This window comes from Colias philodice, chromosome 13, assembly GCF_061535455.1.
Source record: "Colias philodice isolate Cphi_HAF_F1 chromosome 13, ilColPhil1 Martin Lab GWU primary, whole genome shotgun sequence".
NCBI lineage: Eukaryota > Metazoa > Arthropoda > Insecta > Lepidoptera > Pieridae > Colias > Colias philodice.
The window spans coordinates 7,161,645-7,186,502 of record NC_143098.1 but is presented as its reverse complement, the minus strand read 5'-3'; the positions used below and the strand labels follow the sequence as shown (position 1 = coordinate 7,186,502).

The 24,858-nt window shown below is 31.7% G+C and overlaps 1 protein-coding gene across 4 annotated transcripts in view; it reads right to left on the bottom strand.

Annotated features, from left to right (window-relative positions):
- The window catches only part of mol (dual oxidase maturation factor 1 mol), a 45,996-nt gene that overhangs the window by 7,152 nt on the left and 13,986 nt on the right, over positions 1-24,858 (bottom strand). The window contains exon 1 of one of the 4 annotated variants that reach the window (XM_089702483.1): positions 8,453-8,683. The exons of the other annotated variants lie outside the window; for them this stretch is intronic. The gene's annotated coding sequence lies outside the window, so the exon portion shown is untranslated. Of the gene's footprint in view, positions 1-8,452; positions 8,684-24,858 lie in introns of those variants that run through there. 4 annotated transcript variants of the gene reach the window in all.

Sequence of the window (24,858 nt, the reverse complement as noted above, 5' to 3'; positions counted from 1 at the left end):
AGAATTGAGGAAATTAATAAAAATCAGAGGTTACTATTAACTATTAAATTTGAGCCTAATGAATGAGTTGATAAAGTTTGTCGTTATACTACTTAATTAAAAAAATCAAATGTTTAGCGCAGTTTTAGTTTCTGTGATCTGTGGTTTAGCGTAACCTAAAGGGTAAATTATAAAGCAAATCTTTAAATTCTCGTTCTTCAAAGTATTTATTAGTCATAAAGATCTCATGTTTCCTTATTTTTTAACCGACTTCAAAAAAAGGAGGAGGTTATTAACCGACTTCAAAAAAAGGAGGAGGAGGATGCGGAATGGTGTCGAATTGATCCCATAAAAATTTTATTCGGATAGGCTCAGTAGTTTTTATTTTATGAGCATTTTTGTCTGATCTCGATGACTTAATTGAAATGTAGCAAGTAACTTTGATTTACTTCCCGGTAACCGATTGAGCTGAAATTTTGTATACGTATATAAATTGGATAGCGATGAAACATTATCATGACATAGAGCTGATTTGATGATGGAATCGGAAGGTGGCCATAGACCGACTTCAAAAACGGAAAAGTAAAAAATAATAAAAAAGATTTGATATTATTGAAGTCGGTTGTTTTTAACGTAGTTTTTTTTTATAGATATCGACATTTAGCAAAACTCCTTGAACTTTGTTTATTCTAACAGACTGATATCAAATTATGATATTATTTAATGAATACTATGCGACGTTGTGAGTATACATTTTAATTATTGTTTTTTTGAAATAAGATGTATCTCAATCAATTAATAAGTGAAATATATTTGTAACAATATAATATATGGAAAAAGCCTACCACCTGTTAAGATCAAAACGGGTGGTAGGCTTTAAGTAAAAGTTCAAAGCAAATTTGTGCAATAATAATAATTAATTAGATCTCTGTGTTGAAATATTAGAAAGAGAAAATCGCATTCTTAAAACGCGCCATCACGTGTGATTAGCGCCACGACCACCAGGGAATAGGTATAATATATTGTGATAATATAGTATACGATACGATGCACGATTTTCAATAATTTTCTATACGTGAAAGTAGGTGGTAACTTTCCCTACCGGGAAAAGAACTTAGCGTATTGCGTTGTACCTTACTCTAACGCACTATTCGTACCAGCAAGGCGGACAAAAGGATATACTATTATTTTATAAAAACCGTAGCTAAGGAGGTTTATTGCACGCCTCATAAGCGAAGCGTTGAGGTGGGTACTACTGTCACTTCGCGCAAAACATCTGATTTTTCAAACTTAAAATGTCTTTATGTATCATACATTGCACTTGTAAGATAATACATACACACACATATTAAGAAAAAACACTATTTTTAACGTTCATGATATTTTTGATGTCATTTTTGTTATTTAAACTAGTTAAAAAACAGTTTAAAAAAGTTCTGTCTTGGACGTCCGTGTGTCTGTATGTGCGGATCCTTTTTCTTGTTAACACGATAGCGACCGAAATACTTTACTAATCGAGTCTTTTTTTTTCTCTTACGCTTGAGTATGCTCAGGAATAGAACCCTTTCATTTTTCAGGGTCTGATTCGATGTGGTTTAATTGTTATTAAATAAACAAAAATAATAATTAATAAATATTTATTAACAAAAAATTATGAGGCGTGCACTTTTGGATTTTCCAAATTATTTTTAACTTACGCTACAGTCTTTTTCTTATTGTTGTCATGTGATGGCCGGTCATTTACAAGGGCACCGTCTTCAGGCTAATATGGGCTTCTCAGACGTAACCTTCATTTTATAGTTTATGGCTCTATATGAGGAATTATGTGGTTTGAATAACAAGATGAAAATGTAGCGCTCTAATTTTTTAGACACCATAAAAAAAGAATCTTTTAGTATTGTTTTATATAAATTTATCATAATAATGCACTAACTAATAAAAGATTTTTTGAAATGGAAGTTAATAAGAGTGTTTTTAGCAAAAATGTTTTTATTAATTTTATATTTTATTAATAGATATTAGGATATTAAATTTTAGTAAAAATAAATCTATAGCTACAATGTTTCTTGTTCTTTGTTAAAAAACAACTGACGTGGCTTTTTAGGTATAGCTTTCGGCATCCTAAGCTCGCTGACCCTAATTATCCTACTAAAAAGATGCGCTGATAAGCAAAGAGTCATACTTGGCTTTTGTTAGTGAAACAACGTGTGAACTGGTTTCCGCAAACAATTTTATTATTTCATAGATATTTTAATTAACATGAGTTACGAGTAGTGTAACATTTTTATGAGTTGTTTTATAATCTGATTTTTAAATAGATATTGTGTGGAATACACAAGAATAATAAGCAAATTAAGCTGTTGGCCATTAACAAAAGGCACACACTCATGCATAAATTCATGTCCCACACGTTTGAGTTTAGTTTAGCTGCCTGTTTTTAGCTAACTTGAACCAATGATCCAAATGTCACTTATTAGAAGTACATTCATTATACCTACTTGGATGAACGGTTTGGGTTATTACGTATAAACGTACCTATATGTATATCAGAAACCTTTATTTAACAAAGAACTAGAGTCATTGTTTGAACTTACAAATACGGTTGAACTGCTTTGTAATGACAAGGAGCTTTTAGTGTGAAAGAACTTTATTATAGTATACCTAATTCAATTTCAATTAAAAATATTCAAGCCGTTTATAAAAAGGAAATAATCACTACATAGTATAAATCAAAGAAGCTTCCCGCGTATGTATGTATCTCAAAATTACGCAACGGATTTTGATGCGGTTTTTTTCCGTAGATTCTCGAGGAAGGTTATAGTATATAATTTATTAGGTTTTAAACAAAGCGGACGAAGCTCCGACAGGAAGATAGTTATAACAAAATAAAAAATGATTTTTAAAAATAATAAAAAAAAAGAAATGCTTTGCAAGTTGGTATGAACAGCGACTTTCTTAAAAAATAAGCCATGCGTTAATGTATATAATCATTAAGTATATAGAAGATTAAAAATATTGAAAAGACGTGGTATACAAATTATAGTTTACAGCTTTGTTTTTCTGTTTTCGCCTTGTCCTTGCAAAAAATGATTGAGAACACTGCGGTTAATGTAACCTACAATAGCGTCTGGACCTTGACTAGGTATATGAGGACGTATTATTATATATCAGTAACTAAAATTGTATGAATGAAATTGGCAGTAATGCTTAAGCATTTTCTTTGCATTAGTTTTATAACTTATCTAAGTATAGCTACAATTTACAAACTTTGTCGGAAGCTTTTCAAATTTTTACTACTTCTGTCAGATCTAAATCTTCGATACCTTTGTTTCAGGATATCTATTCCATGATTAATTGAATAAGCTTTGTATTTTTCGGGTTGGCGGGCAAAGAAACTTCCATTGTGCCCTTATCCTATAAAAATATGTGAACAATAAAAGATGTGTACATATGAAATATATTTTCCTTAAGCAAGTATAAATTATTGATTAGGTAGTGTACTTGGCATGTGGTTTGGCTCGTGAGGCAGCGCTTATATAACGCAGTCGTGTTCCGGTCCAATCGGAACTTGACCTTGCTGAGTCCGCGAACATCATCTGTTATAAACGTCATCCAATATTTTGTAATGTTTAAGACATCCTTAAAAATAAATCGATGACTCTGCAAAACTTTCATAATGTTATGAAATTGTTTTCGTCGTTAGACTGTTTGGAAAATTGTATATTATGATATTATACATAATGTTAAACTTTCCATGCAAATCTTATGAAAGGTTATTTTTTATTAAGATTTCAGACTTTTAAAACCTTTTTTTACTTTATTAAATTGTATGTATACGACATTATTTTAATAAAAAACGGAGACGTTCTAAATTAAGCTGTTGCTGTTTTATTCTTATTTGTAGAAGGTAAATTGATCATTAGAGTACGTATAATACGTATGCACATACAAATAATTGGATTTCAAGATATGCTTCCACACTAGCAATATCATTAACAACATGTCTGATATATCATTACTGTCATTCGTTTCAAACGTTATTAGTCTCCATATATCATTAGCGACATCAAATTGAGCATTTCGTAAAATCAATTCAGAGTATTGAAATCGCTCGTGTCAGTTACCTAGTCCTTAATCACTTCACGGGCTACGGCTTACTCTAATAAATCATCGAAACTGTTATACAGAGCAATCGTAACACTAGTAATTTTTCAAGTGACCGGTGCTGACATTAGCGTGCGTCCGACAACTATAGTAACATGTTCGCATTGAGTAGTGCTTCGGTACAACCTTCTCAAATGACAGCTCGGCATAATAACAACGGACAGTTGGTATTCAAGCCAAGGCCCTGTAATGAGATATTAGATAGGTGCATACAGAGAATTAAGAATACTAAAGCCTGTTTGAGCAGATAATGTTTGGTTAATTAATATCTTGTAAGATATCGAATGCATTTAAAACGTGAACGCAGATTAGTTCTTTAGTTATGCGCTCTTTGATCTTTAGTTGACATATTTTCCACATTTTAAACTTTTGAAAACTGATCATGTTTTCAGGACTATTTTGTATATAGCTGCTTTCGAAATCGTTTTATACGCCGTGTTAATAATCAGGGATATCAGTTTATCCGAAAACCTGCTATCTAGAAACTTTTAAAATTATCTTTATGAAGTGCTGGAAGGTATTGATAGCTTATTTTACAGTCATCCTCATTATTCTCATTGGTTATACCACTTAGTGGGTACTAAAAGAGCTCTTACTTATTTTCCAATAAAATTTTATTACTTTAAGTTCCAGACAACAAAACTAATGGTAAGCGGTGCAACCTTGCACATTGCTCGTTTTCTTACACAAGCAGAACATGGCTGTTCAAGCGCCACCGATATTACATTAAATCTCTTAAGTGCATTTGCTAAGAAGCGCAACGAACGTGATTTCAGCAAAACTGAACAATGCTGCAAAACATGATGAACATAATTTATATATTTTGTTGACATTTTATAAACATAAATGATAATTGCATTTGCTTTAATAGAGATTTAAACGATATAGTTTTTCAATTCAGAATGGTTTCATCTGATTTTTGTTACCCAATGACATGTTATAAACAGAAACATATTTAACATATTCAAATAGTTAACAGGTAGAAATAAGGATGGTATAAAAATGCACAAACTTGATTATAATTATAAGTAAAGTGTAGAGTCATTGTAATTTTAAGCAGTGAGCAAATGACGCTTATAATTCGCGAAGATGTTCTTCCTGCATAATTTCCGCGAATATTCCAGTTTAACGTACTCACTTGAGGTAGCGGTAGTGTGTCACAGTTGCGAGGCCGTCTAAAGGCCGAATGACGTACTCAGAGCTACTTTGCATTAACCGCACTTAATTGTATCGAGTTAAAATAAGAATGAGCAGATACAGGCCGTATCCATTGTGATTAGCTACGAAAAAGACGGTCATAAGATATTTACATATCTAAGGGCAAACATAGACTTACTCATGGTGTCTGTTGGAAAGATTGAAAAATATGTTGTAATGGAAGTCCAAACCATACATTCGTCGCTCTTATTTATATTGTCCCAGATTCAGTTTTTAACAGAAATTACGAATTTCCTTCTTTCAAAAGGACTATTTTTAGCTTTAATTATTCCAATAACTTCTGTGATCTGTCCAAGATATGGTATAATCGTTTCAGCTATTATTATAAAGAATAGTATTAATAATTAAAATAGAGAATATTATAATGTAGAGTTTGTATAAGACATCTGATCGACATGAGACCTCTTTCGAATGCAACTACGAAATAAATCCGTCAAATCGAGACAAGGTATTTATTATCTCGTCAGTGAGCAAGTAATTACCGACCAGCATTTCAAACATCCGGAACAACTAAAATTTCAATACGATATTGAAATGATCATTATAGAGCATTCTATGCACTATCGTGGAGCATTAAAAATGCATTATATATCAGCTAATGTAAGTAAATCTGCTTATTTTAATCAACTTCTTACTCTATATTCGTTAACGAAGTTTTTCGTATTTTGATATACATATATTAAGATGGTATAAAGAGACATAGACAGTAAAAATAACAGTTGCACAGTAAGATTTAGTTTTAGAATTAAATTGCATTTTATTATAAGGGTTTGGAGCATCCTTGTTTTGTAACTCTTTGCGGAATAAAGAAATGATTAAAATTTGGGTAATGGCTAAGTACCTAATCAAGATAAAAATAAAGAAATATGAAAGGCTACGATCTACTTTTCAATTAAAAAGAGTTTTTTGATTAATAAAAATATAGGAAGTGACATTAATATGAATATCTATTAAGCGAAAGGTTAACAGTTTAAAGATTAAGCTTTATCTACGATTATATAGTTTAACACTTAATAAAAAGTGAATGGTCTATTGTTGGAATCACCTTCATAGAGTAACGTTCACAAAACAAGTTCAATTTAATTAAATTTAATCTTTTGATGCTATTTCCTTTCATTAGCTCACAGGTCACAGCTTTGTAGGCAGTTTGATTGTTAGCAAGTTTCCGCTAATTTTTATTCTGATTTGCAGTAAAGTTGCATTGTGTTCCCTGTAATGTGATATGTATTATGAAAAAAATGTGTAATTTGTAAAATACTTTGATAATAATCAAAGGTAAAATATTATTCTTCTTCCTTTAGCAAGAGTTTTGAAATATGACTTTGTTATGTATGCTCACGAGCCAAACGTTTAAAACAATTTCAGTATGTAATATGAATTTTAAAGGGTTTTGAGAAATTTAATAAGGTGAAAATGAGGTGTTTAAATTTATATATGTATGCAGCATTAACCGACTTCGTATATATGCATTCAATTGTTATTTATTTCATCACAGTCATCAGTCATGGGTTATTATTGTGAATCACATGAAATATGTCTCATACGAAAATTGTACATTTAAATATTAGCATATTTGCGAATTCGTTAGCAAACTCACACATTCAATGTAGGATTTCCTGCTTACAAATAGATAAACATCATAGTAACTTCAACATTATATTTTGTAAATATAGTTCGGTATCCAAGGAATCAGCGATAGCATCAGAACATGTGTTTACATACAATTTATAAAAGTATTACATGGTTTTTTGTAATCATTACAATTAAACGATAGTAGAATGATAATAATTATTGGTTAGATTCGCGTCTTATTCCTGGCTGAACTCTTTTCAGGAAAGTAGGTTAGAGTATTAATTACTATATTATAAAGAAAGTTCTCGGGAAATAATGTATGTATCGTTTATATTGTATTACGGTAAGCGTGTAGGAGGTCTACTACTTGCTACGATGTAGACTGAACTGTTTTGCACTCGCTGAGAATTAAATACAGGATTGCTTTTTTATGTTATGTATATTAGGATCTTCTTAGGTCAGAAATTTTCAGGATATATAAAATAAAATAATAAATATTATGTGAGTTACGTTTTACCGTTAACCTGTCAAACAATAAAAATAAGAAATTATTTATTAACAAAGCAACGTTCAACTTAACCAACATAGCCTGCAGATAATAGCCTAATTGATACCATGTACTGCTTTCGAGTTTCGACGCATTTGCATATCGAGCCAGTCATCAATAAAAGCAGGCTGAGACGTGACTACAAAGGCGACCTTACAGACAATCGCCCCGGATTTAAGCGACAATCAGACCATATTGTTAGATTTACATTTACAAATTACTGAATGTGTTCCTCACTTAAAATTAATTATTAAGAATTGTTTATGTTTTATATAATTTGTTACTCACATCATTATTTAACGAGGTTACATCGCATTTTCAAGTAAGTTGTGTTAGGAGTGGATTAACTTGAAAATATATTTAAAATTTTGCTTATGTGTAGTAAAATAATTTAGACATGTTAAGAGTTAAAAACGGTCTTGTCAGCGTCATAAGAATCTTTGGAATTAATTACAATAACTTCGTACTCTTCATATTCTTCCAAAGCTTTGGGTCCTGTAATTTCCTGGATTATATTATGTTCAAGAAGAACACATGCAAAGATTGCGTTTTAAGATTTATTTAATTTCTACACGTTTGAATTAATTACGTGTTCTCTTTGAATATTATATATGCATTATTTTTATTAATTAATCTTCGTTGATATCTCGAAATGTATTATATAATGTATGTATTTATATGAATTTGACCTTGCGTAATTTAATATCATACTAAGTAACATTGAACTGTGTAGAAAAGTATAATGTTACAAAATTGTTAGTTTTGGACTGAGAAACTCAATACTGTCAACCTCAAGTAAGTTTTTGATCTTCATTCAAGCGCGTGATCTGAAGATAAATTTGTTGCCTAATTATACTAGAGTGCTTTTATAAACTCTGATCAAACAGGTTATTTGTATTCAAATTGAATGCAGTTTGGCAAGAAATTTATATGAAATGATCTTATAATTATCCATCGTATAAAGTTCCATACCCTTTTTACTTTTCACTAAAGAAACAAATATGGCACAGTGTAAATTGGCACAAAACATCACACTCTTCACTATACGTTGTCATAGCAATCGTGAGCACTAATTACACTGGGTAGGTGTCCGCAAAGGGTGCATCGGTCGTGTTTCAATTCGCGTGGTGGAATTTTTGATAAAGAAAATTCCTCGTGTTGAATCGTTAAAGGCTCGGGCCGAACTGAATAGTTTATTATTATATCGAGGGAAGGAGCGCTGTATTCAAGGTTCTGTCGGCCGCGGCCGGCTCACGTAGCGAGGCTTATCTGCCGCGTCGCCTTTGTCGTTCACGATTCGTTTGTCCGCGTTTACATTGCGTGTATCGCGCGGAAATCGTCACGACTCTGTAAATCCGTGTCTCCATGACAGAAGATGAATGAATGGGAATTATCCATATGCTTCCCACCAGAGCTAAACAAAACGTGAATATTTTTGTTCAATTCGATATACATATTATATATGTATTTATTATTTATAATTGTTCTGAAAGAACCTAGCCTTGTTTCCTAAGATACATAATACGATTAGCGTTGTATAAGTACTGAGTGTAGTTTATTATAGTTATTTACATTCTAATATATGAGTATCTAATATAAACATTTGTATAATATGTAGTTACATGTATTGTGTATTAAGTAACATAATATACTGCTCATAAACATTTCTTAAATCTAAGACATATAGGTAGGTACTATAAATTAGTAAAATATGATCAATGCCACATAGCGCCATTATTTTAAATAAGTAACATAGGTATATAACAATTTTTTAAACGCTATCTTAACTTCCAAAAGCATAAAATGCCATGTTTGCATAGGACTGTAGGTATTAAGGATGAAAGCAAGGTTTTATAAATTTCATATAGGTATATTAAAGTTTATTATTTGTATTTATAATTTTTATAAGATTTGGTAATACATTGAAATTTCAACAAAACTTCCATCCCTTTCGACACATAACTAGAGAATTGTAGCAGATGCATGCAACGTTTGTCCTTTAGCGCAAATCGTGTGCTCGTTTGCCATTTCAAAATGCGAATGCACTGAAATTATAAATAGCGACAGTTTTGTCGATTCACATTCTAGAATTGAATGGAAATGGGGAATGTTTTCAAACACACATTGTCGTAACGCGTGGTAGGTGGCGTGCAAGTCTTCACGTATATGAACGCGTGACGCACGCCCTCGTTGAACGTGACGAAACTAGCAAAAACTTTGTACATCACTCCACATCATTTACTTACTATTGGGAAATTAATATTACCGCTGCTAATAGACTGTAATTTTATAGATTCACCGTGTGAGACATAATAACGGCACGCACTTTAGCAACATAACCGAATAGAACATATTTCTACGTCTACTTGAAATACCGTCCGTATTTTCATCCCCTCTTTTTTGTCTATTCTAAGAGTATTGTTTAAAATAGAGAAGGATTTAGTTCACGAAGATACAATAGAAATAAATAAAATAAAAAATGTTAATAATTGAATTGAAATCAATTTTAGATAAAAAATACTCAAACTCTACCATCACATTCTTGCGGAATAAAAATTGATTGTTATTTTTGCTATGGCAGGCAATTTTGGAAGAATCATTTCATTATTTCAGAGAAGTGTTGATTCGAAAACATCATCTAAAGGTGAAGTAAAAGTTGTGTTAGCTACATTACATCATATTGAAAACAGTGCTTTATGACTGATGTTCTCATTTTATAATTGCTTTTATGCATACCACTCTATATTTATATCCTACCATTACAATTACTGCAGTAATCAAAGGCGATCCATTAATATTAGTTATATGTATATTATAGAGAAGATAATTAAAATACGTAATCAAAAATATTGTAAAATATATTATTTAACATTATCTATGTCAACGCAGATATCCGGAAGTTTATGCTTCAATCGACGAATTCACATCTGGATGACCTTTCAAGTATCTATCTATACAAGACATGGCATAATATTATTATATCGACAACTTCCTTTTCGATGCAAGGTCACTTCTTATCAACTCTTTTATTTTAACTGCCTTTGCGTGCCTTCCTTTTAGAAACTAAAATGTGAGTTTGAAATTAAATTCGTGTAATCTTTCCTTTAAAAATTACTCCTGATCCTAAAAATATTTTATATTTTACTTAAAAATAATATTAGCAAAATTGATATGGATCAGAAGACACACATGTTTTGTTTAAAATGTTAACATTTGACAGCAAATATAGAAGTAAATAATTGTTATTATGTAAAAATAACAACATTCTAGGTAGTTTAAGTGAGTTTATTTATAAAACCAAACCATAACCATATCCTTAATTTAATGTGAACAATCATAGCAAATATTGTGTAGGTAGCAATTTGTAACATTTTTTGTTAGCTACATGCCACGAGCGCCTTCGTAAAAGCGGATGCCCGGGTTTTTGTTGTTCCTTATTAGTATTATTACACACAATCACGTCATCTCCAACCTCCGTGACGGATTTAGAGATGGATGAATGGAGATTTCTGCCTCATTAGTTTAACTACCAGTGTTCTATATCCTCTTGTGAGTACAATGCTAATAATATTGTTCCTCCGAAACGAGATATTCCCATGCACCAATTTATATAGCTTCAAGTGTATGAATTCATACGTATCATTGACAAAAATAAATAGTGTTTAGCTTAAATATTAAGCACAAAACACAAAAATGAAGTAAACTATCACTTTTTAATCAAATAAATAAAAAAAACCTAAGCATCGAATTTTGCTAATCCACTAATAGAAGCACTGCAACTGACAAACGTAGCATTACCAATTTCAATAAAAATTACATATTAAGGAAAGAATATTATATAAGTAATTATCTTTTATCGAATTCTTAAATTAATTTTCTGATTTTCAATACGATTAAATAAATCCTCTATAAAATATGAGGTTAATTCCCTTGTAACTAAAAGACTTCAACGGGAGTAAAGTAACCATGTTTTCGAACAACAATTTCTATGTTATTTATATTATTTTGAATTTATCACCCAAATAGCTAAATTAAACATATACGCATTTGTCTGTAGCCATAAGAATTCAGCAGGTCTGGTGGGGTCACTGGTTGACATTTACCTAATCGTACTTCATCACGTCCCATCGCATAGTTGCGTAGCCTATTAACATATAATTATGTATATCTGAAAGCTGAATATTATCAAAATTATTTATGTTGCATTAACAATATACATTACAAGTATACATTGATAGACATAGTATCATTTTACAACTCATAGTTAACAGTGAAAATGTTAGAAACTAGATAACATGTAATTAACTTTCTGCAATAGGCAAGTCTGTGGTTTATAGGCGTAAAGCACTTGCATACTTACTTTATATATTTATTTAGAATTGGATAAATTTATTTTAAAATCATATTTCATATAGAGACGCAAAATACTATATATAAAATTAATTAAACCTAAGGTAAAATATTATAAAAGGAGGATATAAAGGTTCCTCATTTTTTTTCATATTGTAATCTTGAAATAAGTATTGCATGAATTTTGATGTCAGGTGCTATTGACATCTTTATGACATTGGATAATTATGAAATAATCGAGGGTCAAGTGGAAGCCACTACTTGCAATGCCCCATCCGTAGGCGATTTTAGCAAGCAAATAGCATAACCGTGTGTTTAATTAAAACATATTGAGGGTTCGATAGTCGGCGCTAGAATTTCTAAGCTCTAAAATTGATTTCAATCCTTCATTTGGCAACAATACCATCGTCAAATATGGAAGCTGATAATGTCTATTTGCCATTCGGTTACTCTCTCATCATAATGTAAAGAACAAATACCCACAACAGTGTTATAGAGAAGCAATGAGTGGCATTATCTAAAAGGCCATCTTTTACATTGTAAACCCTGAACACTTAAAAAAAATGTTATGTAATGAACAATCTTATCAAAAATAGTATATTATTCTTAAACCTTATATCAAATAGAATAATACTTTTTGAATACGTGATATACATAACATTCTTACATGTCACATGCATAAGTTGAATTGATTATTAGAAATGTAATAAAATGCATGTTATGAAACACTTTATCAGATTATAATTTATTTTTATTTATTTATTTAACAATTTAATATACCACACCAAGTAATATTTACAATAATTATACAAAGACGATTAATATGGTAGGTACATTAGGCGGCCTTATCGCTTACTAGCGATCTCTTCCAGGCTGCCCAAGGTAAGAGATAAAGAAGAAATACATGTAACGCGGGTGGCTGATATAATACATAAAATAATAATATAGATCATAGAAGATAGAATACATAAAATACAAAAATGAATAATAGGAAAGGATAAAATACATTATATTAAATAGAAGGATATGCTAAATTGGAGAGGTGCTTATATAAAAGAGATTTAAAAGATTTTATAGAGGAAGCTCGTCTAACATCCACAGGCAGAGAATTCCACAGTCTGATAGCGGTTACAACAAATGAGTTACCGAGGAAGGAAGTATGGTGAGAAGGAAAGCTAAGGAGAAGGTTATCGGCGGAACGAAGAGTGTAGGAACCTGAATCTAAGAATTTAAATTGATTTTTAAGATAGGAGGGAGAATTAGGATTAAAGAGGATGGAATATAACAACTTCAATGCATTTGCATTCCGGCGAAGTCTAATAGGAAGCCACTTGAGTTTTTTGCGAAACTGGGAAACGTGGTCGTATTTGCGTAATCCGTAAACAAAACGAATGCAGAAATTTTGGAGACGCTCAAGTGTATTCAATTGCTCTTCACTAAGATCAGTGGTACAGGCGTCAGCGTAGTCAAGGAGAGGAAGGAGAAGGGATTTAGCTAACGTAATTTTGGTAGAAATCGGTAAGAAATGCCGTAAACGTCTCAAGGAACTTGCTGCAGCGTAAAGTTTACGACTTGTTTCCTTTAAGTGGTACGACCAAGACATGGTCGTGTCAAAGTGAACCCCTAGATTTTTGACATTACTTTTAAATTCGATTATGGAGCCATCTATATAAACTTTAGGCATGCATGCCCAGTCAATGCGCGAAATTTATTAGTTAAGATTCTAAAGATGTCTCTTAAATATGATAATTGAGTATCAAGCCAGAGATGTATTTATTACACTTTATGCTTGTGTAATAATTGAGAACTTAACATTGTTGAGAAGTGCTATTAAGGTCCAGCAAAGCTAAGTATCTCTAATGATAATAATCATAACAAACCTTTTATTCGCTTGCATTTGAAGGTCTGTTGTGAAGATTATTGAATCGATTATTCTAATGAATAACCATGACATTCACACGTACGAATAAATAAAATAATTGATATACGAAAATATTGATAGATTCAATGATTCTGATCGAGAATGTTCGAGATCCTACTTTATGTATTGAATTTTCTTGATTTCCTTGAAAATCTAGGGATTAGTTTGCAATGATATTAATTAAGAATTAATATTCTTTAAAATGTCGCCAACAGCAAATTATGTTTATTTGTATATTAACTTAAGAATACTAGCTGTTGCCCGCGACTTCGTCCGCGATTAGGTCGTTTTTCGTCATTCGTCGTTTAAAAAAAATACGTGACACTTTATTTTTGAATGTTCTGAATTATTGTCTCTTATAAAATTTAACTACTTACATTAAAATTGAACACTCTGATAAGAAAATCTTAAAATCTGAAGAAAACATGAATGAATGTGATTTAAATTCTACATTACTTAGTATCAAAATATAATAATCTAAATTAAATGTAGATTAACAGTTTGAGCACACCATTATAGAATATGTACTTAAGTATTAAATTACGTTAGTTGACATAGTAACTTTACTAAAAACACGATGACTTTCTTTCGCGCTCGGTACCACAAACTAAGCATGTTTGTGGTAAGTGGCCCGCGTGACGCGTCACTTGACCCCCTGCGAGTTCCCCTCCGTTGCTATGCGAAAATACATTCGTTGCTCTATTTTAGGAAAAAATTGTAATACTGTGGCCTGGGCGTTATAACACGTCCAGGGAGTTCCTGAGTGCCGATATCACCATCTTGAGGAAAAGCTTCTAATGTCGATTTAAAACTGCATACATACGAATTAACCTGTTCTAAAATTGTGAAATGAGTTCAGTTTTAAATTTGAGAAATATTGATTTCTTGTATTCCACTATTCGTTGTAGTCGAATACAAAATATACCTATTTAAACAAACTTAGGTTGGCCTACAGGCAAAAGGGATCCTATCAAATGGTAAAATTGACCTTGTATCTTAAAAGTAAGCATGAACGGACCTTCTGATAATTATTGAGCACCAAAGGATCATTTGAAACGCGCTACTATAAGAGCGAATATTGTCTAATAACAGTTTACATTGCACAGTATGTTCCTCTAAAAGTAGTGATTACAAAGGTTCCGGTGTATCTTCAAATGAAAGCCGACTCCTTACTACACTTTAAAGCATTACAAAAAGAACATACTACGCCTTTACAGAAGATGATCTGTAATCAATTGTGAGGTTATAAGCAAACCCACTTTTATATTTGTCAGACCACACCACCGAATTCGTAGATTGTTTACCTCAAGTCATTAAGACTATGACGAAATCTGTCTGCAGTAAGACGGGCCTCTCGCTATTCGTCCGTTTCCAGAGACCGAATAGTTTCAATTCTTAATCTTTCATTAAACAAACTTATTAATCGTTCTTGTCTCATATAATTGTAATATTCGCGTCCCTACTCTAGTCATTGCTTATACTCATGTTCATCTTCAAGAGATCGAATAATATTATGATGCACCCTATTATTTGTCAAACGGTCTTCATATTGAGTAAAGTTTCAGATTCTCGAGATAAAATATGACTGTCGTGATCAGTAGTGAGACGTAATTCCCTCTCAGTGAGGGTTTCGGTCTCACGGGATAGTACAATATGCCGTTTGCGATCAGCTGTGAGAAGTCATACCCTCTCAGTGAAGGTTTCGGTCTCACGGGATAGTAGGGGAGACCGAGTTTGGTTGTCTCATGGGTTGGTTGTCACAGCGGTCTTAACACAAAACTGAACTATCGAATAAGTCTGTTGAACAGCGTGGCAAGAGCGATACAGTGACAACGCTGTCCCCACTTCGCGTCAGACCGCCCCGATCTGCCGTGAGGGCCTCACACGTGTTTATTGTTTTCGCACAGATTTTTTATGATATGAGGACCGAATATGCTCCTCATAACATCACTTTTTGTGAACGAAACGACAGCGCGGTTTAATTTAATGCCAACACCATTAGAAAAAAGGATTATTATTAATTGTGAAAAAATATCATGATTTAAGCGCGTCACACGCGGTGAAGATACTATAATATTTTATCTTAAGATACTGTTATATTTTATTACCCACAAAATTTCGCGTCATTTGTAAAAGGATGGCGGTTCTACAGGGGTCTTAGTACGCAATGACAAAAAGAAAAATGATGGTCCGAACGCTGATACCGGATGCGTTAAGATACTGTGATATAAAATATAACAGTATCTTAAGATAAAATATTATAGTATCTTCACCGTGTGTGACGCGCTTTACACTATTAACACTCTTTTAACATAAAATATAAGTCTGTGAGTATGTAAAAATAAATCCAGCTAATTACACATCAAACTTATGTTTATAATTAGGTATACGACATGAAAATATATTAATTACCAAGCAATAATAATACAGATAAGCAGTGGTGGCTCAGTGGTGAGACCTCGGACTTCGAATCGATAAGTCCGGGGTTCGAGACCAGGCGAGCGCGCAGGAAATAAATTGATTTTTCAATTTATCTGCGCATGTTGTAACATCACCACTGCTCGAACGGTGAAGGAAAACATCGTGAGGAAACCGACATGTCGAAGAATTAAAACAGTTCGATGACATGTGTCATCCGCCAACACGCACTTGGCCAGCGTGGTGGATTATGGCCTGTACCCTCATAGGAGGCCCGTGTCCCAGCAGTGGGAACGTATATGGGCTGATGATGATGAATAATACAGATAAATACTGAACATAAGTAGGTATAATAGATATTAAGCAGTATTAGTTAAAATATACTTTGACTGTTAGTCAAAGTTTATTTTTACTAACAACATGTAAATGAAGAAGAAATAATAATTACCAACGAACTAACCTTTTCTATAATACTTAACACGGCACATTTTTCAAATTATCTTGCTCAACCCTGCTCAAAAATTTGAGGGTTTTGTTGGAACTTTAATATGTCAAAACTATGATATATCTAAACTACGATACAACTTGCTTGCGGAAATGCTCATTACAATAAAATTGTGAATCTAAAGAATAACTAACAACATACTATTCAATTTTATTGAGCTGATGAATATCTTTTGCCTGGAAGAAATCACCGTCGCCTAATAAATATACTGTGTTTTCTTATAAAACCGTTACATAATTTATTTTATCTACTTAAATAATGAAAATGATATTATATTTATAAAATATAAAACATATTATGTAAAATGATTAAAAATAAATAAATGAAGCAACTACGATTCAAAGAAAACATCTTTTTCAGTGTTAATAATGCTCTTAGCAATCCTGGATGATGAACTGTATCATGTACTCTGATCCCAGTACGGTCGGTACCTCGATAGCCATAACGATAAATATTATAATCAGATAACCGCAAAGTCAAAATAAAAACATTACTTGTACAGTTGTTTGTGCAAAATTTACGTTTCATTTGGAATAACATTTTTTTCGGTACTAAAACGTAGTCGTTTGATATGTGGTTGGCTGCCTCTCCTCTCCTTCCTGAAAAATATCCTCCAAAATTTCCCGAGATACTTCCAATGATTGAACCATTGGACGTTGGACATTAACTTCAGTCAAAAATTGACGAAGCGGATGATTACTAATTTCCACTTAATCCTCGCTGCTAAATAATCACTTAATCCATAAAATTAAATATCATTAATTAAATATCCACTTAATCTTTACCATCAAATCATCAATTTTCAAGTGGTGTTGTAAAAATATCAGCAGAAATCGTCTTCCAAAGGCGATATAATTTTATGAGCATTGAATCAGTAAATAACAAAATCAAAAGTTAACTGTAAATCTATAAAAAAAGCTACTTACAAATAAAATTTTATCAAAAACTACTGTTCCCAATGCACCTCAAACTAATAAAAGAATTCATCATTTTATTATTTCATTCTAAAAGTGTAATATATAATACCTACCAACAAAAAACATGAATTGCTATCATTATAAAAAATAAATACCTATAAGTAACAACTTACTTTTTGTGGGAACGCATGATGGTGAAAATTCACAAAACACGAAGATTGCATTTGATATTTTTGGTTTTATGGCATTCAATTGCTTTATAAATATCACTACATAGTATAAAAAAAGTCGCTTTCTCTGTCCCTATGTCCCTTTGTATGCTTAAATCTGTAAAACTTCGCAACGGATTTTGATGCGGTTTTTTTTAATAGATAGACTGATTCAAGAGGAAGGTTTTAGTATATAATTTATTAGGTTTTAGACAAAGCGGACGAACCCGCGGGCGGTAAGCTAGTAAATTTATAAAATACGAAGATTTTTAAAATTGTAACTAATGAACGCAATCAATATTAGATTAACTGTAGATAATGGTGTCTAGTTTTACTTAAAATAATAAACATCTACCCTCACTTTAAAAAATGTAGTATATTTATTATTTACACGAAATATACCTTATAGGGAAGGGAAGATATGGGCTAAAGAGTTAAATAAATAACATAATTATATTTAAATTATTAATTTCCAACTGTGTATTCGGTAGTGTTAACATCTAAATTGATTTGATTTTTACGAAATCTCATAGATGGCGCTGTTACAAAATTAACATTTTACAACTTACATTCTTTAAACTATGTTTCTCTTCCCAAGTTACTTAAATGGCATAATTTTTATAGTGTCCATCTAGATATTGTCAAACAACATATTATATATGCGTCATTTGATTATTAATTTCTAATAGTTAACGTGTGTTTGATTTTTCTAACACTTCATAGATGGCGCTGTTTCAAATTTGTCTTTATACTGCTAAGATTCATTTAACTGTTTCTCTGCCCAAATTACGTAAATGACATAGTTTTTATTTTGTAAAGCTAGATAATAGCATGGCTTACTCGAAACCAACATTTAAACATGAGTCTTTAGATTGTACGCTGTCGTAGTACACGGAATATGTAAGAAAAATAAAGGCTCACAGCTCCTCCCCCGAAGGTGATATCATGATAATATGTTTAAACTATCCTCACCCGACCTCTTAGGAATATTCATGCAAAATTTGAAGTAAATCTATGCAGTACTTTTCGAGATTAGCTCGGTCAAACATACAGACAAACAGACAAACAGACAAACAGACAAACAGACAAACAGACAAAAATTCTAAAAACTATATTTTTGGCTTCTATATCGATTATAGATCATGGATTATGTATTCTTTTAAAAAAATATTCAATGTACAGTTTTGACTTTCCTACGATTTTATTATATGTATAGATTCAAACAGTAGGTAATTTTTTTATACACATATGAAGTTGAATTAACAGTTCCGTGCGACAGGGTAACGAAAATATATTATATTACCTTAAATTCTCGTGTCACAATGTTAGTCTGCATACTCCTCCGAAACGGGTGGACCGATTCTCATGAAATTTTCTGTGCATATCGGGTAAGTCTGAGAATCGGCCAACATCTATTTTTCATATGTACCACGGGCGAAGCCGGTGCGGACCGCTAGTATATTATATTACCTTATAAATATAATGGATATGTTTGCAATAGTAGGTATTTACTAAATAAAAAATAGAGCAGAAATTTTATATTGCTGTCTAAACATGTCAGGTCTTAATAATAGTTGAATTGGCGTGGGAAAGAGGTGCTAGTTATGTGAACTTTAGTCTTTACGCCAAACGCATTGCATTGTTATGAATTATGATTTTGTTATACATACTGCATGCTTACGAACTCTTTCGTCAATACAGAAATTGGAACATCCATCGTCGTACTCCTTTTAAAAAGAGACCGTAAATTTGTTGTATAAGCTGTTGTAAAATTTATTAAATGTAGAATACAATACCAAAGAATACTGATTATCATGTAGTGACTGCAATATTCATAGCTAATACTAGGTATAATCATGAATATACTTGTAGCTATTCATTTATTTTAATAATAATTCATAATGAAGTTATAAATTACATTAACATTGAATTTCGTCGTATTTGTTTATGAAACTTGTAACTCGGTAAATCACATATCAAGGTTTATTGATCAATATATCTGTATGGACGCGTATTTCTAAACTGTACATAGCCAGAACGCAACCATAGGAAACTGCTCGTGTATACTTTGTAATGCTGTTTTTAAGTTTGTTATTACAATATATACACGAATTTTGCGTACTGATCGTGTATACTTTGTAACGCGGATGCTAACTTCTACGTTCCAAACTATACACGATCAGTACGCAAAATATGTATAACTAAATAAAGGTCCGTCGCCTCGCAACCGTCTTCTTCTGGACTTATTAGATCTTACATTTTAGCACTATTGTCGATTGTAAGTCGTGTAGTATAGTCGGGAACGAAGACACAAGCATCCTCGATACAAAAAATATACGATCAGTTCGCAACATTATATACACAATACACATGCATTTTAATAATAGATTTCAAAACAGCAATACAATAATATAAACGCGAGCAATGGAAAGACACCACGCTTACTCCGAAACATACACGATTAGTCCGCATGCGTACCTACTGGCATACTGCTGTATATTTTGGAGCGCTATTCTTACTTACTTCACTACAAAGTATACGCGAGTATTTGCGTACTGCTGTTGTATAGATTGGAAGAACTTTGTAAAAAAGTTATTTCCAATTTATACGTGATTAGTTTCACACCGTTGCGTACTGGCCTTGTATAGTTTGGAAAGACGCTGTATGGACATGATTAATTTCACTAACTTGAATTCTCAAATATAGGACATGGAAGTACCATAGGTTATAGTTAGGTATTTTTAATTCTATTTTAAAAATTTGAAAACAATTAATGGTAGGTAGTTACTCTTGTTTTAAATAATAAAAAAAAATCATTGAAAATTGACGTGATCAAAGCCTTTTTATATTTAAATAAAATTAAATAAAAAATTATAAATTAAAATATCACTAGATACTGTGTACCTATATGAATGTGTGGTTTTAGACATAATATAAATATAATTCAGAGAAAAATAGCTAAATAAGCGTAAAGTTAACACATCACGTCATCGACTTTACACGAGTCACGTTCGTAAGCGAGGTTGCTTGTGAAACATCCTCCGTATTCTGTAATTATACAAAAAATAAACTAAAAATAGATCCATATTGTCGATTTTTTTTATTTTTACTTTAGTGTACCTACTATAAGTAATCTGGAAATCTACTAAATTAATTATCGTATACATGCTGTAACACTATGGAGACTTATTTATGAGTTACGTGCTATATTTGTTTTTCATTAGAACGTATTCAATGTTAAGGATAAGAATACTATTTATGTACCTAATATCATTATCATAAATGTGAATATACATACTACATCTTACTCCAATTATTTCTTCTGCACTATTGTGTCAATCTTGCATGGAGGAGATTACCTTTTTACTTAATCTAACTAAAATTGAAGGCGGTAGATGGTTTCTTACACCATTTCGTTTTAAATTACAAGTGAAAATCTGTGGAGTACTAGCTTATTTTTCCTCCAACTTTAATCAGTAGGTAATTAATTGTTACACACATAAACAAATACACTTTTAGGTGGTTCTTGAATACATACTCGGTTCAGCTCGCGCTTTCAGTCATATCGTCGTAAAAATGTAACAAACAATCAAAAACCCAATACTTGAGTCTTAGAAATTTTACGATAATTCTATTAATAGGACTGAATAGATGATTTTTCAATATATCTATTGAGTGTTCATGAATGTTTTGTTTAATTAAAAATGGAGGTTATAAGGACGTGTCACTAATTATAAAGTGTAGAGCGTGTTAGAATAATATCCTATCGGTAGCCTCCAACATCGTTGGTACTGCTCGACCTTTCGATGACCTCATCAAGTTACAATGAACAGGAAACAGGATGCTTCCGTGCACCTGAGCCTTAGCTAGGGTTGCCAACACTTCATCATCAAAATATAGTATTTTCCAAAATAAGGTGTAAAAAATATAGTACATTTAAAAAAAATATACCTAGTATTTTATGGGAAAAACAAAAAAAAATAGACAAATATATTGTATTTGTTAATTATTTATTTTTATAAAAACTATATTTTTTGCACTTCTCGCACTGTGTAACAGCTTTTTGTTTAAAATAAAAGTGTCATATGCTATTTAACACACTCAATTTTTAGATTAATATCATTAATATAAATCAAAAGCTCATTTTTTATCAATGATTCACTACTTCTGTTTCTTTCTTCTCGCCACTGGTATACAGAGTTACCGGGAGAGTCGTACAGAATATTGCAGGACGTTGTTATTCGGGTCATTTCTGATCAAATTGGTCCCATAATGTGGTGTCCGAAACTTAACCCTTATGGAGATATTGAATTTTAAAGATATTTAATAAATATATTTTTTCTTTTGGCTTTTCTATCGATTTTTTTCGATTGGAGCTACTAGGGCTCGGTTTTTTTATGTTTCCAATTAGAAGACATGCCAATTAATAAAAATGATCAATAAAAACTGAACCTATTACTAACAGCTTCAATATAAATTTAATAATAAAATTAATTCAATATCTCCATAATGGTTGGGTTTCGGATGCCGTATTATGGGACCAATTCGATCAGAAATGACCTGAATAATAGCGTCCTTCAATATTCTGTACGACTTTCCCGGTAACCCTGTATATGCGCAATAGGTTATATGACAGCCATCTTAACAATTAAAAGGCGCGTTCTTATTTTTTTTTTAAATGAAGGATTTGTTTGTTACATTTGTCGGTGTTGAAAATATAGTATTTTTGCGTACTATATATGTTTTCAACAGTATATAGTACGCAGACCCGAAATATAGTACAATACTATATATTATAGTACGGTTGGCAACCCTTGCCTTAGCTAATGACAGACATGCCACAGTAATTCTTTATAATGTACTCACAAGAAATTACTTTATCAGCAATTTGAAATATGTTTTAAACATTAGAGTATTTATATTGTTGCAATCACATATGTTATTTATCTTATAATCACGGCAATAAATTATCTTTGAGACATAATCATTTATTTTTAAATTAATGTCAATATGAACCAGTACCGATTTCCTTATTTTTTGAATAACACATTCGCTTTAATAAAGCTGTTTGATGTTCTGTGAAATGATGTATTGTGAAGATGGGTCATAAATCATTCAAGTCGCATATTTAATACACAATAATACAAAAGATCAAAGATTTTCACAGATTATTATGAAACGATAAAGTAAACGTTATATGATTGCAATAGGCGTTCTCTATGACATTTTCTAATGTTTTTGGTATACCATTGTTAATTAGATGTGTTAGGTAGATGTTCAACGCCAAAAAACTTTTAAACTTAATTGGTAAAAGTAAATTATAAACTCCGTAGTGTGCCATGTTTAAATTGTTTAAAAATAGGTACATTCAGATTGTGGTTAACTCTTGTAAGTATTTTTTTAAATATTTGAACTGTTGATATGACCAATTTACATACATATATTTTTGCAATAAGCGAAGTGTCAAACCGAAGAAAGTTCTGCTCGCAAACGCAAGTGTGTTACGTAAGAGCTAGTTTCTCCCATACCGACTTTGAGTTTTTCTACATCGTTACAGTCATAAAATGTCGATGCTCAAAACCTTTACTTACGGCAGTGATAGGTTAATTGCCCATCGTTAACGTAAGTATTGTTGTTAATTGCATCGACACAAAATTAAGAAAAGTGCCATTAAAAAGTTGTGAAATGTGTGAGTCTGGTTAATTTGTTAAAAAAAACCTATACACGAATGTTCACTAGTAGTTATCATATACATAATTATTATTAGTCATATTTGTATAAATTATTTGATTGATATTACTTATGACACATGGGAAAATAAAACCCACATAAAATTCATTATATGTAGGTGGCAGAATTATTTTGTAATCCAATATCGATTTGCGATAAGTGATTGGAGAGTTTATAAGTGAACAGAGACTTATTTTTACTTCCGCGCCTGACCTTTATTAAAAAAGGGTATGTATGTCAATAACTTTCTGAGGTTATCTGTATTGGAGAATGATATTAATGTATTTATATTTAACACCTGGGAATTTCAACCGGATACGAACTGCAGATCGGTCTGATTGCATTTTATCTACTTTATAAATAGTTAAAGGTCAGTTTATACGATTGTTCCGTTTATTGTATTAACTTTATAAAACTCTACATCGAACTCTTTTGTCATTCAAAGTTATGTTAAGACAATATTTTTAGCTTAATATTATTGTAATCATTTTCACGCAGCTTTCCATGTATAAACTCGTCACCGATATATTTTCATTGAATTCACTGATTTATATACTGAGGTACAATTTTTGTACTACATTATTATTAGTAGTTGAAGTTACTACAGTATATAACTACTTATACCTATTTAATAACAGTTCCTAGGAAGTAGTCCATGATGATTGCCTTGATATTTATACCTAATAATAATATGTTTTCCATTTGATTTACGAAGGTTAAGCCTCATCAAATTTCATCAAATATATTAGAGGTAGTATAATATAATGAAATAAATAAATAATAATAATAAATAAATATTATAGGACATTATTACACAAATCGACCTAGTCCCACAGTAAGCTCAATTAAGGCTTGTGTTGTGGGTACTAGGCGACGATAAATATAATATTTAAGAAATACATATATAGATAACACCCAGACCCAAGAACAAATAATTGAGTTCATCACACTAATATTTGCCCTGACCGGGGATCGAACCCGGGACCGTCGTCTCAGTAGGCAGTTACTTTACCACTGCGCCAACCGCGTCGTCAAATCCGTGAATGAACACATATTCCGTGTGTTTTGTCACAGTATGCCACAAATAATTTACAATGCCCGTATCCATTTTGGTAATAATAGATAATGCCCGCATGGCTGCGCGATGACGCTTTCTTTGCCAAATTTCCACATTGCAACACAGTTGATGGTTATGGGAAATACGAGTATCGTATTGTTCTTTCGTCATTGATTGCTAACTGATGTTACGTGTAATATTTCTACCGACTAATAGACATTTCATGCAATCTGTGTGATAAAACGTTTTGTGTCGTCATCATAATTTATGA